Source organism: Leopardus geoffroyi, chromosome D3 (assembly GCF_018350155.1).
Source record: "Leopardus geoffroyi isolate Oge1 chromosome D3, O.geoffroyi_Oge1_pat1.0, whole genome shotgun sequence".
NCBI classification, from domain to species: Eukaryota; Metazoa; Chordata; class Mammalia; order Carnivora; family Felidae; genus Leopardus; species Leopardus geoffroyi.
Genome location: NC_059339.1, coordinates 35517734 through 35530374, shown reverse-complemented (window position 1 = coordinate 35530374; position 12641 = coordinate 35517734).

The window sequence follows — 12641 nt, the reverse complement described above, 5'->3', positions numbered from 1 at the left end:
TGACTGCTTGAAACTGCCACTTAAATTAAATCCATTTTCGCATTACAAGGGAGGTCTGATTTCATATGAAGAAATACTTTAAAATTCAAGGCAGTGCAAAATCTCTAGCCATCTGCCAGCGCTGATATAAAACTCGGTGTGCTCCCGGCTGAGGGCGGTGGCCGCTATTCCGTCTCTAACACAAGCCGTGCTTTGTCATTGCCAAGGTCGCTCCCAGCCCCTCCCTGTCCCTCACTGCCCCAGGCCGCGGGCTGAGGGAGCTGCCTCAGCCTCTTTCCTGTACTTTCTCCCTTGGTTCAAAAGATGCAGGTTGTTGCTTTTTTTCTTGGCCTATTCTCCTTGGGTAGGATTTTAATCTCCACCCTGATACTGTTTTCTCACTCTTCCACGCCTTCGCTTTTAATGCCCAGCAGCTGGCCCCTTACAGGTGTCCTGGTGCTTCTCTCTGCCATTTGTAGGATCTCCTTCGCCACCGTTTTATGATTTTTTCTGTTCATGAGGGGGAAAACATGCCGTCAGTCCCACATACACTTGAAGCTCTTTCTGGAACGGCGGAGCCCAGGGCGCCACCCCCACCCCGCCCTGCGCGAGTTTAGCAGCTGCCGGGCAGAACCCCACCCTGCCGGTCTCCGGGAGGCTGTCGGGTTGCCATGGCAACTAGCAACCTGCCGAGTCAGCTAGTTCGGGGTGCGCTCCGCCGAGGCCGTGCGCGCAGGCCCAGCCAGCAGACCCTCGCTCAGCACTACGGGGAAACAACCCCATTCGGTCCCTACAAGTCCCGGCAGGATCCTGCCCGCTCTCTGTGCTCGCTTGTCCTGGCGGTTACTTGTGAGGGTGAAGCTCCTGCCCGGGTGAGCTCCCCCCCACCCCCCCACTCCCCGAACGTTCTAGGCATTTCCCCCGCAGGGAAACCAGCCTTCTCTCTGTCCTCAGAGTAGATACATTCAAAAGTCCGGAACAGAAGCTGAAATGACGGTGTCCACTTGGCCTTGGTGTCTTCTTACGGGATTTGGCAGGCAGGGGGGTGGTTGGGGGGTTGCAGGGGGGCAGGGAGAGGAGAAGCACTCTGAGACACTGGAGGGGTGAAATCTGGTCAGATGTTGTCTCATTTACAGAGACAGTTTTTACTGAGTGTTCAACATCTTGCCGCCCTGACACTGTAGACATAGGGAAGGGTTCCTAGCAGCCCCGTGGAATTTCTCTCTCAAATGCTTCTTTGTAAACTAGCTGGAACACAGCAGGGACGGATCCACAATCATTTATAAACCACTTTGTAACAAAAGATGTCAATATCACCAGGCCCGACAACGCCCAGGGACAGGGAGCTGGGGGAGGAGGCGGCCACACTGGGCTGGTCCTGTGTGGCCTCAGCCGCCAGCAGCCGCCAGTCTGACCTTAAGATAAAAATCCCTATTGATCCGACGGGTTGTCTGGGCACTTACAGATCTCGAAGCAAAAAAGGGCTTATTCTTCGCCTCCTGTGACTTAGCTACGAATGATGCCGATATTAATAACCATGCTTAGACAGAGATGCCGTTTCCTCACAGGCTGTAAATGAAACAAGTAGCGGCTGGAGACAGGATGGCCGGTGACGTAGCTTGCCTGTCTGGGGACCAAAAAGCCAGCTCAGCTCACAACGTCTACTGACTGTAACTAAGAAAAGGCCTTGCCTGAACTCGAACAGATTTTGATTTTAGCTTTAAGCTTGCCCGCCTGACTAACCATGAATCTGGAAAAGTCAGTGGGCTTCTTGCCGCCTCTATCTCCTCCCATCTGTAAGACTGTGAGGAGGGTAAAGCGTCTGTGTAGAGGTCCTGAGATGAATCCTGGCTGGGACTGTTCACACTTCCCCCATTTGGTGCCACAGGGAAGGGCCGGTGCCCTGAGAGGCAGCCAAGCCTGGAGAACAGGCTGAATCCGTTCTTGCCGTCCCGCTGCCCTCACAAATCCTCCTTGGCTCCCCTTCACCTTCCTCTGCATCTGCCCCCCCACCTTGCAGGCCCAGCAGCCTCTCCTCACAGGAGCCCGGGGTAGGTCCTTGGCTTCCAAGGATTTATTATTGGCCATTTGGAGGCTCTTCAAAGATAACTGTAAAACATGAAAAGAGGAATAACAGTGATTTTGCCGGGGCTGGAACAAGAGCCCCAAGCTGGGCTGTGAATACTCCTAAGCGTCCCTCCTACCCCCTGTGCTACACAGGCTGGACCAGCTTCTGGAAAGAGGAGCCTTGACAGGGATCTGTGGCACACCCAAGTGGGGCTCTCTGACCTTGGCTCTTGCCTGGCTCAGAGTCTACATGGCTTCCTGGGGGATTCTGGTGGGTACCATGCGAACAGTGTACTCAAAGAAAAAGGCGTATGTGAACATCCGAACGAAATAAAGTTGGTTAATCGGGGTCATTACAAAATGATGGTAATTTCCTTGCTTTGCAAAATGGTTCACTATCAGATTGCTTTAAATAGTAAGCTCCCTCTCTGTATTTTAAAACATGTGATCTCAAATGAATCGAGCGAGTTTTCAGGAGCACCTTCACGCTTATAGCAAGACCTATGCGGCTGGACCATATTTATGTTTTCATTCATTCGTTTATTTGTTCCTTTAGCCTGCTTCAGCTGTCAGCCACACGGGAGCGGAGGGGAGGAAACACCATGGGGAGCCCCAGCTGGGCTCTGGGTGGAGGTGGGGGCAAGAACAGGAATTGGGAATTGTGATTTTCTTGACTCCACAGGCTGGTGAAAGCTGCTTGACATGGGTCATAATGACTTCTGGTGCCTGTGTCCCCAGCTGGACTGTTGAGTACTTGAGGGCAGGGCACATCTATTCTTTGCAAAATGCGTGTCTGACGCACAGCAAACATTCAATGAATGTTTGCTGATGATAAATATATCTGGCAAGAAAGAGAGACAGGGAAAGTGGGAGAGAGGAGGAAGAAAGGGAAAGAAGGAAGGAAGGCAGGTAGGAAGGAGGAAAGAAGGAAGGGAGGAAGGAAGGAAGGAAAGCAGGCAAGCCATATAATTGTATTTGGCTGTGGTATTTCTGTGTAGGTGCACGGATGGATACATAGATGCATTTAAGCCAGAACCTTCCAGGGCTATGGAAGAATTGTTACTTCTTTATAATTCTGAGACAGAGAAAGAGAAGTCTTTTTTTTTTTTTTTTTTTAATTTTTTTTTTTCAACGTTTATTTATTTTTGGGACAGAGAGAGACAGAGCATGAACGGGGGAGGGGCAGAGAGAGGGAGACACAGAATCAGAAACAGGCTCCAGGCTCTGAGCCATCAGCCCAGAGCCCGACGCGGGGCTCGAACTCACGGACCGCGAGATCGTGACCTGGCTGAAGTCGGACGCTTAACCGACTGCGCCACCCAGGTGCCCCGAGAAAGAGAAGTCTTGACGCTCATACCAGCCTCACCGTCCTATTGTAACTTGACCGTTTAGCATTAATCACTACACAGAAAGCGAATGTAACTCATTTGTGAAAACACAAATTGCAGTCATGCTTTTTTTTTTTAACCTGTTAATACAAAGCGAATAATAAATCGGTGAACAACCATCACTGCAATGGATGATATTGACTGGAAGAAGGATCAAGGGAGGTAGAAAGTGTTAAAATAGGGTCCACAATTCCTAGTGATTGCTGGAGGTCAGGCTTTCTTAGTTAAAAGGGTTAATTCCTTGGTCAAGTTCATTTTTACCAATTTTTACTTCCTTCCCCTCCCTGAGAACTTACCCTGGAAAACAGCAGCGCCTGTCACCTAGGAAACTGGCACACACGGGCTGATGGAGACTGAAGACTGCACCCTTTCTCATTACACATTTGCATTTGCAGCTGGGCTCCGGGTGACCTCGCCCCTGGGGACAGAGAGTTAATCCAATGGGGGTGAACGAGGAGATGCTGGGGCCCTGTACCGCCCACCCGACATCCCGAGGACGGAGCCCACGGAGCCCACGGAGCCCACGGGAGCCGACAGATCTGCCCCTGCTGCCTCTGTGGGGAGCCTGGTTAAGCTGTGTAAACGCGTGCCCATTTCTTTAAAAAAAAAAAAAAGGTAAAGCATTTTTGTTTTGAAAACGATTTAAAAGTAATAATAATGTGCTCTGAATTGTAACCGTGCAGGGCCCGGTGGTTTCTAACTTCGACCACCTTTCTTTGCACCAAGGTCCCCAAGAGTCTGCAGGTTAGCATTGAGCTCGGGAGGGATTGAGAGGAGGACAAAGGCCTCGGATACCCCGTTTATTCATGTTCATTTGAAAGGGGGCGGGGGAGAGTGTGCCTGGACAAAAGGAATCCCTCGGCACTTGACAGCAGGCTAAGTCTTTATTCTGTGGCTTTGGCAACAGCGGCTCCTTTCTCTGCCCTGTTGTGTGCCAGTTGGCTCCGGGGCTTCTGTGGAGAGAGTCTGTGCGCCAGCTGTATGCAAAGTGCGGGGTCCCAGGGTGGGCGCAGCAGAGCAGGGAAGCTGCACGCATTCTCTCTCTACCCCTAGTTCCCCGCCCAGCCTTCCTCCCGCTTGGCTTTGTGTGATAACAACAGCTAACTAACACCTTTAGCTACTAGGTGCTATGCTAAGCACATCCTGTGTATGAAATGACTTAATTCTTGCAACAGCCTGAGAGACGGGCACTTTTTTTTTTGTATTCTGATTTTAGACATGGGGACCCACAGACACACAGGTCTTGTGGTTTGTTCGGCCCCAAAGCCAGTGGTTACTGGGCGAGGGTGGGGCCTGGCTCCAAGACCCTCAGCGCCCTGCCACCAGACTCCATGCACTTGTCGCCGGTGTGAGAGGTTCTGCCCAGAACACTGGGGGCGTGCAAGGCACAAAACTCTGGACGGCAGGTGCTGGATGCCAGGCTTGGTCTGCCAGTCTGGCCCTGACCCAACACCAGTTCCCACTCTGTCCCCGGAGGAACAACTGCTGCCCCCTTCCACCTCTGAATGTCCCCTCGTGAGCACAGCCTGGTTTCAAGGCCAAGGGCAGCACGAATGCATAGTGCTCCCTGTGGGACAGTTAGAATCCAAGGGAGAAGATGTTTTGTTTGTTTTTTTTTTCCAACGTTTATTTATTTTGGGGACAGAGAGAGACAGAGCATGAACGGGGGAGGGGCAGAGAGAGAGGGAGACACAGAATCGGAAACAGGCTCCAGGCTCTGAGCCATCAGCCCAGAGCCCGACGCGGGGCTCGAACTCACAGACCGCGAGATCGTGACCTGGCCGAAGTCGGACGCTTAACCGACTGCGCCACCCAGGCGCCCCAGGGAGAAGATGTTTCATACTGGTCCAAAGGGAGGCTAATATGTATGTCTCATACCCAGGACAACAACTAACGAGTTAAGGATTGTAAGAGCCCAGTGCCCAACTGAGCTCCGATGTGGGTGGTGCTCTGTGGAGGCAGCCGGGGGTCCATGCCTCATGGGCTGAGCTTCCGGAAGCGAGAGCAAACCCAAGAGGTACCAAGAAGCATGAGGAAAAGCCAAGGTGGTTGGGCATAGGAAAAACAGTGAGGGCAAAGTGAAGGAGGTGTCTCAGGTAGCGTGCTCCGAGAACGCCTCTAGGGACAGATTCTGGGATGCACTTTGGAGCAGGAATGAACCAGGTGTGCTGGGCAAGCAGAGGACAGAGGCTAGGGGCTACGCAAATGGCCACGTGAGGCCCCACAAGCCTCGGAGGGGGACCTGCCTTCATTCTAACTGCACCTGTTCATCTAAGAGTCAGGAAGGTGGCCGGGGTGGTGAAAGGTCCATGGTGCAGTCTGTGTCACAGATGAGGTGAGATTATGCATATACGTTTGCTGACACAAAGCAGTAAATGAGAAAACGGAGCTTCCTGTGGGTCAAGATCTTATCTTCGTCACCCCACTGTGCCCCCTCGTGTACGTAGCTCAGAGATGGGACCTGACCCATGCCCACCCAGTAGTCAGTGGTCTTTCCTACCCCACTCTTGCTGCTTCAGTGGGTGCCACTGTGAGGTCATTGAGATCAACTCTTCCTCAAGGGCCAGGCATTGCTGAGGGGAATAAAGCAAACATGAGTGATTTGGAGAGTACAATATTTGAATCTGCACTGAACTTATAAACTCATTCTTATCTATGTGATGGATCTTATGCAGTTCTCCCTTTTATACAAAGGATGTGTGTGTGTGTGTGTGTGTGTGTGTGTGTGTGTTCCTTAATATTTGAACGTGCTTATAATATTACAACACAATAAAGGAGTGGGAAAGAAAGGGGAAAAAGAAAAGGAAAGGATTTGGAGAGAGAAAGAGAGAACTAAAGATGGAAAAATAGAAAATAATTAGTAAATGGAGAGATGAGGGTTTTATTTTGTTTTTCCTATGAACAGCAGTAATTTATTTTTTATTACCTGTCTCAAAGATAATGAGCCCGAGTTCTCACACTGAAATCTAAGCACAGTGGTCAAAAATCTACAGCATTTTTCATTAAAAATTTTTTTTAATTTTACTTTTGAGAGAGAGAGAGCGTGAGCAGGGGAGGAGCAGAGAGAGGGGAAGACACAGAATTCCAGGCTCTGAGTTGTCAGCCCAGAGCCTGATGTGGGGCTCAAACTCACGAACCGTGACATCATGACTCGTGAGTTCATGACCTGAGCCAAAGTCAGATGCTTAACTGACTGAGCCACCCAGGCGCTCCAGCATTTTTCATTTAGCAATAAATACTCAAGTCCTTGATTTTTGATGGGATATCCTGAATTTTCCGGACCCCCTACCTTACACCAGGCAAAAAATTAACTCAGAATGGACCACAGACCTAAATCTAAGAGCTAAAACCACAAACTCTTAGGATAGGACTTAGGAGTAAAATTTTCATGACCTTTAGTAATGGCTTCAGATGTGACACCAAAAGCATAAACAACAAGATAAAAAAAAACATAGGTAGTTTTAGACATCATCAAAATTTAAGAAATTGTGCTATAAATAATGCCATCAAGGCATTGAGGAGGGTACCTGTTGGGATGAGCACTAGGTGTTGTATGGAAACCAATCTGACAATAAATTGTATTAATTGTATTAATATAAAAAAAACAATGCCATCAGGGAAGTGAAAAAATCCATAAAATGAAGTCTGTCTGTATCAAAATATTTGCAAATCATATCTGAAAAAATATTTATATCCAGTACATGTAAAGAACCCTTAGAATTCAACAATGAAAAGACAAATAGCCCAATTTATAATGGGCGGAGGAGTTGAATAGACATTTATCCAAAGAAAACATACAAATGACCAACAAACAGATGAAAAAGTGCTCAGCATCATTAGTCATGAAGGAAATGCAAAGGAAAACCACAATGAAAAGCCACTTCACACCGTTATGGATGGCTGTTATCAAAAAGACACACAATACCCAAGTGTTAACAAGGATGTGGAGAGATTGGAACCCTCACAAAAGGATAGTAGCTGTGAGTTAAATGGTAGTTAAATGGTGCTGTGGCTTGGAAAAAAGTTGGGCTGCTCCTCAAAGGGTTAAACACAGAGTTACCCTTTGACCCAGCGATCCTACTCTCTTGGATACATACCCAAGAGAAATGAAAACACGTCCACATAAAAAGATGTTCACAGCAGCGTTATTCATAACAGCCCCCAACCGGAAACAACCCAAATGTCCATCAACTGAGGAAGAGATAAACAAAATATTATCTACTCTTACAAAGGAATATTATTCGGCCATAAAAGAAATACAGGCGGTATCCATGGATAAGCCTTGAAAACATTCCACCAAGTGAAAGAAGAAAGAAGCCAGCCACAAAAGACCTATATGCTGTGTGATCCCTTTCATAGGAAACGTCCACAGTAGGCAAATCCGTAGAGACAGAAGGTAGATTAGTGGCTCCCGGAGGCTGGGAGGGAGGGTGGAGACTAGGGAAATAGTGCGGATAGTATGAGGCTCCCTTTGGGGGCGATGAAAGTGTTCTCAGTGTAAGGTTGTGGCATTGGGTGCACAACTCTGTAATGTGCTTGAAGACGCTTAAATGATATACTTTAGATGGCTGAATTCTTCGCATGTGGGTTATATTTCTACAAAGCTCTTTTGTTTTTGTTTTTGTTTTTTGTTTTTATTTTTTTATTTCTATTTTTTAACGTTTATTTATTTTTGAGACAGAGAGAGACAGAGCATGAACGGGGGAGGGTCAGAGAGAGGGAGACACAGAATCCAAAACAGGCTCCAGGCTCTGAGCTGTCAGCACAGAGCCCGACGCGGGGCTCGAACTCACGGACCGCGAGATCGTGACCTGAGCCGAAGCCGGCCGCTTAACCGACTGAGCCACCCGGGCGCCCCTGTTTTTTGTTTTTAAAAAGAAATGTCCTAGAGAAAGGAAGCTTGATTGGAACCCGAGATTCTCCTTGGCCATCAGAGGCCAGCTTCCAGTCTCTGTAAACTTTCCCATTCCCACAAGTACGCTCATCTCTGATCTCATCTCCTGGACTCTCCATCACACTGGCTTCCTCACCACTCCTGAAACTTGGGGCCATGCCGCCTCCTGCAATCCTGCCTTCTCTTCCTGTTCCCTTAGATGGAAAACTCCTCCACATCCTTCAAAACTTCTGCTCAACCAGGAGGCTGGCTGGTCTCCCTCTGCTTTCCCCTAGCAGGGATACTTCTTCTTTCTTTTTTTTTTTTTAAGTCTTTATTTATTTTGAAAGAGAGACAGAGTGTGAGCAAGGGAGGAGCCAAGGGGAGGGAGACACAGAATCCGAAGCAGGCTCTAGGCCCTGAGCTGTCAGCACAGAGCCCGATGCGGGGCTCGAACTCACGAGCCATGAGATCATGACCTGAGCCGAAGTCGGACGCTTAACCGACTGAGCCACCCAGCCGCCCCTCTAGCAGTGATACTTCTAAAATGAACGAAAATCCAGAGGAAAGAAATAGATGAGCAGACAGAGGATACTGATGCTCTTGGCTGCATGTGCTACGCTGTGACTTTATTCGTATAATCTTCACAACCCTGTTATTTAATGTGTTAGTATTTGTAAAGTGTCTACAACAGTATCTGGCTTATCCTGCATGCGAAATACTTGCTTGTTAAAGCAAAGAAACACATAAATGGCAAAGAGGTAAGTACCGCTGTTATCCTCATTTACTTTGTTAAGTTTATTTACTTACTTTGAGAGAGAGAGAGCATACGGGGGGTAGGAGCAGAGAAAGAGGGAGAGAGGGAGAATTCCAAGTAGGCTCCGAGCTGTCAGTGCAGAGCCCAAAACAGGGCTCGAACTCACGAACTGTGCGATTGTGACCTGAGCCACGATCAAGAGTCACTGAACTGACTGAGCCACCCGGGTGCCCCGGGTATGATGGCACCGACAGGGTTAGTACGTTGTCCAAAGGTACAAGCCAATGAGAAGCAGGTGCCCTACTGCAGCCCAGTCCTATAACTTAAGAAAATGGGGGAAAAGAAAGAAAATAAAAAAGTGAGATACTGAGAAAGTAAGAGAGCAAAAGCTTTTCAGATTCAAATCAACCCCATAGTCTTGCTATCTGTGGTTCCGAACAGAGACTTCATACATGGAGGGAAAGGGTCTCCTCTGTGGCTTCCTAGTAAAGAAAGAATGTTTTGGTGGGTTCGAGCCCCACGTCGGGCTCTGTGCTGACAGCTCGGAGCCTGGAGCCTGCTTCAGATCTGTGTCTCCCTCTCTCTCTGCCCCTCCCCTGCTTGTGTTCTGTCTCTCAAACATGAATAAATGTTGAAAAATTTTTTTTAAAAAATGTGTTTTATTTTATTGTATGGGTTTCTTTTTAATTTTGGGTTTTTTGAAAGAATATTTTTAAATAATGCTAAAAAATAAATGTGAGATTATATATTTTCAAGTTACATTATATAATAGCCAGAAAAGCCACTTACGTTAGAATTTAAGGAAAAAGGCAGAAAATTCAGTTAATATAGTGTAATAATGACGACGCTTGACCAAAAATGCAGGAATCACATGAACAGAGAAAAAGTCGAAGGGACTACATTTAACAATAGCATTTCTTTCAGCAACTCTTTTAATTTGTTATTATCAATTTATTTAAGTAGGCTTCACTCCAATACGGGGCTTGAATTCAAGACCCCGAGATGAAGACCTAAGCTGAGATCAAGAGTCCGTGGCTCAACTGACTGAGCTGCCCTGGGCACCCCCCTATTTTAAATTATGTGAGTAATGCATACTCAAAAAGTTGCTCTTTGTTGAGTATGCGTTATTTTAACAACAAAAACGTAACGCTAAGAATTTAATTTTTGAAAAGACAAAACAATAGGGGTGCCTAAGTGTCCAACTTCAGTTCAGGTCATGATCTCGCAGTTTGTGAGTTCGAGCCCCACATCGGGCTCTGTGCTGACAGCTCAGAGCCTGGAGCCTGCTTTGGACTCTGTGTCTTGCTCTCTCTCTGCCCCGCCCCTGCTGGTGCTCTGTCTGTCTGTCTCTCTCTCAAAGATAAACATGAAAAAAATAATAATTAAAAAAAAAAAAAAAACAGTAAACCAGTGGGAGGGTGAAGACTTCAGTTTTTGTCTCTGTTCTTGGCTAAAGGGGAGCCTGGACAGCATGTGGAGAGCTCATCGCTCCAAGTGTTCTGAATTTAATGGACTGCTGCAGACAAATCTTCTCTAGGTTTCTCAGGAGCATTTTCATTCCCTCATACTTTGCACATCAAAATGGTTCTTCTATACATTTGGATGAAACATTTCTTATATCATTTGTCCACAGTCCTTAGCCTCTACAACTGGTTCTCAACCTTCTCTGAACATCAGGATTACCCAAAGAAACCTGGAAGATACACCGATGCCTGGCCTCTGTCCCACGACCTTGATATAACTTGACTGGGATGGGGCCAGGCATCAGAGTTCCGGGTGGTTCTAATGATCAGGGATGCATGGGGCTTGGCACCATTTGACAGATTGGATCTATTTTCCCCCCGGAAATGTGGAAATTGGGGAAGAATGTTTCCTTCTTGGAGACTGGAGATGAGAAGGAGAGACAGCCAGCAGCAGGGTGTGGAGTCGGACTGGGGCACGGTGGATGTGTGTGAGTTGACGCCACCCGAGGGAGCCACAGGCAGCAGGTTGGTGAAGAGGAGAGAATAATAAAGAGATTGTTGGCAAGAGGCCTTCCCACTCCCCAGGCCAGTGAGCATGCATGAGGCGGTCCCTGGTCTCTTTGAAATGAGGTGTGACGCCTTCAAAGTAGGAAGTTGGAACTTTGCTCCACTGGAAGAAAAGGAGGGAAATGAAAAGGCAGGAAGTAAGAAGCGGAAGATCTCTTGAGAGCAGGTACTCGGCTAATGTCAGTGCTTTATAAGGGAATCCTTGATCTGGAGGTCAGGAACTGAAGGGCTTCTGAGGGTGTGAGTCTCTTCAGAAGTTCAGGTAGAAGTTTCTGGGCATTTGTGCATAAATACATTTTAGAGAGGAGAAGGACTTAAGGTTTATTCTCAAAGGAGTCCACGACCTAATAATTTGAAACAACAACCCTATAGAATGGGACATGTCAATGACATCTATCCTTCCAAACCTAGGAATTTAAATATTTTTAGACGTTTATTTACTTTTGAGAGACAGAGACAGAGCACAAACGGGGGAGAGACAGAACGAGAGCGAGGCTCTCTGAAGCAGGCTCCTGGCTGCGAGCTGTCAGCACAGAGCCGGTTGTGGGGCTCAAACCCATGAACTGAGAGACCATGACCTGAATCGAAGTCAGAAGCTCAATCAACTGAGCCACCCAGGTGCCCCAGAATTTAAGTATTTTAAAACAAATACTGATTACACTGATCCTACAGAGATGGAGACAGAGAGCAGTTAAGTTCCATGCAAATTTTAAATGATGCGTGTATTCTATGTGGACCTGTGTGTGATTATTGGAACTTAGGCTGGTTTGAAAGTTGAAATGGAAGAACCGTGCTGTGTGTGGGAGGGACAGAAACACTCATACGCTCTGGTAGGAATATAATCTGGTACAGCCATTGTAGAACCTATTCTGCATTATCTCTTAAAATTACAGCCAACAGAACTGCATGTAACATGTGCATCAAAGAACATTCACAGCAGTGTTGTTCTTTATAGTCCCAAATGTAAACAATGGAAGTGACCACAAACAGTGGAATAAATAATTAAGTGGTGGCAGTCCTAAAATGGAATTCCATGTATGTAGCAATGAGAGTGAATGAAATAGAACCGCATAGAACAGTGTGTTATAGGAAACTTACAAACAACAACATGAACAAAATGAACAACATACAAAAGGAAACACACTGAATGGCTCTAAATATATAAAGTTCAAAACAGGTCCACCTAACCTGTGGCATTAGGAGTCAGGAGAGGGGCCGCCTGTAGGTTGTAGGGGCTTGAGCAGGCCTCTGAGGCGCTACTAATGGTCTATTTCTTGGACAGTACTTGGACATATTCACTTTGTGATATTTGTCAAGATGTACACTTAAGGGGGTGTTTGGGTGGCTCAGTTGGTTAAGGGTCCAACTCTTGATTTCGGCTCAGGTCATGATCTCACAGTTTGTGGGTTCAAGCCCCACAGTTGGCTCTGTGCCAGCAGCAGGGAGCCTGCTTGGGATTCTCTCTCTCTCTCTGAAAATAAATAAACTTAAAAAAAAAAAAGATGTACACTTATGATCTGTGTCCTTTTGTCTCTAAATACCATACT